Genomic DNA, 3,030 nt, shown 5'->3' on the forward strand with positions numbered 1-3,030 from the left:
GGCCACAGTGAGGACTTTGAGTTTTATCCCAAGTACAGCAGGGACTCATTGGAGGGTATTAGGCAGAAGGTAATGGAATTAGATTTACTTCAGAGAGAACATCGGGTAGAATTTCTCAAAGGGCGGTTACTTCCTCACGGAGAAGTTCCGTCCCTTCTTGGGCAGCTTTTCCATCTTTAGAAAGTTTGACTGAGTGCCACACAATATGTTCACCTGGTAGGATGTCCTTCGTTGTGTTGCAGATGATGGTCCCCATTGTTTCTTTTCTTCCAAGGCCCCCTTTATGAGGCCTTTAGAGTAGCATGATAGACAGATCCCAGCTTCAAAGACAGACTTGGTCTCTGCCATATTTTACCTGTGTGACATTAAGCAAATACCTTAAGCTCCTTGAGCCTCAGTTTCCTCATTGATAAAACAGTTTATCGTGAAGATTTAATACAGCAATATGTCTAAGTCACCCAGAATATACACCAGGGACTCAGTTAATCTCAGCTGCTATGATTAGGTTTGACCTTCAGACTTAAAGAAATCATCTCACACATCAGCCTTTTGCCTGGCATCTAGCCAAGTATCTGTCCATTTACTCAGAACAGACGTGTAAATTGTCGAGAGTTCTGTGGCTCTCGAAATGCAGGTTGGCTTTCTTCCCCACACATCTACTCCCCAGCCTTTCGCGCTGCCTCTCCCTCCTCCCACCCCAAGGTGGACATGGGATCTCCAAGCGTCTCTCTTTTCTTCTTTGCCGCCTCCTTTGATGTGGTCTCTCCCTCTCTTCTTTTTTCCCTGAGTATTCTGTCCCTCTGCCTCCCCCACTCCCTTCTTTTCCTTCCCCTCCTTTTCTCTCTTGCCTTTCTATGTGGAGTGAGAATTCTGGCCCTTGCTGACAGTCCTGTGCCCAGAGGGAGTGGAGAGGCCCATTATTCCCACATAAAATCGCTGTGTACAGCTCTCGAATGCACTTATCCTTTGCTTTGATTCATACCACATCAAACGATAGCTTCACTAAAACCAAAGCAGATTTATTTTTTCCCAGTTGTTTCACAATAGGTGACATATATTCTTGTTTCCTTGGAGAAAATAAATTTTATTCCTGTAAATGCATACACCAGAATTTATCTCGCTACTTAGTTCTTCTTTCTTGGGCTGAAATATCACTATTTGCCTAATATCTTTTTTCTTCACAAAACACTGTGCTAGATGCAATCAATACAAAAGTTAAGAAGATATAATTCCTTAGGGAGTAACATTTTAATAGAGACAGACATTGCAAATGTATAAACACCAAAATAAGAAGTTCACTATCACTGAGAATTATCATGAAGAAAACATAACAGTTGAATCTCACCAGGTCTTGGGAGGCCAGGAAGTCTCCACTTTGGAAATGATGCCCACTGCTTAACATAAATTAAGAATGTGTATGAGATAGGAAGCTCAAAGAAATGGCATTTTTAATGGCCAAAGTGGGCAAGACCCAAGCTCGTGTGAATAAGCAAGTGCAGGTGTTCCTAGATTGGGAATGCAGTGATCCAGGTAGGAAATTTGTGTCATGGGTAGAGAATGGGGAAAGAGACAGAGGTTGGACAATGGTTTAATGGTCTAAGACTTTTTTTTGTAAATCCAGTGCTGTCAGTGGTGAACCGGTGATGAAGGGCCAGCCATCTAAGCGATTCTGAGAGAGAGAGTAAATATTAATATGAGAAATTGTTAATTATGGCAGCAAAGCTTCTGCACCCCTTCCTGTCTGCCATGGAAACACAATTAAGGGATTGTTAAATAGAAAATAAAAGAGGTTATGTTCGCACAGATTTGGTACTATTTCTTTGGTACTCAGAGAATCAAGAACTGAAAAGCTGATGCAAGAAAAATAATGTGTATTTAAAAATAAAGGGATAAACTACATGAGCAGCTGGAGAGAAAGTTTGAGTTTCTATGGAAACCTCTTCTAAAATGTCTTCCTCAGGCAACGGAGCCAACTTCCCAAATGCCAGAGAAAAGTAATATGGATTGAAGCAGTTCTTATTGGGCTGTTACACTAAGTGCAACACTGGTATGTGGAAGGGGGGAATTTGAAATGGGTCAGGTATTCCTCACTGGACACTTCCCTTCTGCAGGCGACTGGGTGAAAGGGGATGGGGGACCTGGGGACGACATCAAGTATTTTCTTGCAAGGTGCTAAGGCAAGAGTGACCTGGATGAAATCACGTTGCAAACAAAAATAAAAGGAAACAGGAAACTGATCTTATAGTTCAGCCACCAGGAAATGATATATGTCTTGATGGTGAAACTGGAGGCATATGCATGAGCCTGTCCCTGCTCACGGCCCTGTGAGATATGGAGCTTGTCTACCCTTGCAACATCACTTTGAGTAATTCTTCCCTTTCACTCAGCTTCCTCGTTCTCCCTGCCGATCTTCAGACACGAAGCAAGTTTCTTCTTTCGTGTTTGAACTAGCTTTTCCTTTCCCTGTGTTGCTTCCTCACTCAGCCTTGTGCATGGCTGGTTCTCACCAGTGTCAGGCCTTGTGCATGGCTGGTTCTCATCAGTGTCAGGCCTTGTGTCTTCAAGGAGGGGCCCTCCTTGACCCCTCTCTCAAAGGCAGCTCCATATCTTTCCCACCCCAGGGCATCTCTATCATATTACCTATTTATTTTATTTATACCATTTGCTCTGAGCTGCTTTTTCATGTTTCACCTGTTGATCATCTGCCTCTGCAAAATGTAAGCTCCATGAGAGAAAGGAAGCCAGCCTGCCTGAGAGCCCCAGGTCTGAGAAAAGTGTCTAGCAGAGAGACAGCACTCAATGGATACTGAAAGAATGATTGTTAACCTCAAGAAGTTTGTGGCATAGTAATTGGGATGACGATTATGGGGTACACACAGTTGACGTTAGTTAATATTACACAGCTCTGGGTGATCAGGATATCTCCCATGTTATCAGGGAGATATCTTCAGGTAGTATTTTCTAATAATAATAACAATAAAAGTCATAGTAAAACCAAAAATAATAAGTTCTGTTTAATGGATAATCTCT

Source organism: Pteropus vampyrus, unplaced genomic scaffold, assembly GCF_000151845.1.
Source record: "Pteropus vampyrus isolate Shadow unplaced genomic scaffold, Pvam_2.0 Scaffold30, whole genome shotgun sequence".
Classification (NCBI taxonomy): Eukaryota; Metazoa; Chordata; class Mammalia; order Chiroptera; family Pteropodidae; genus Pteropus; species Pteropus vampyrus.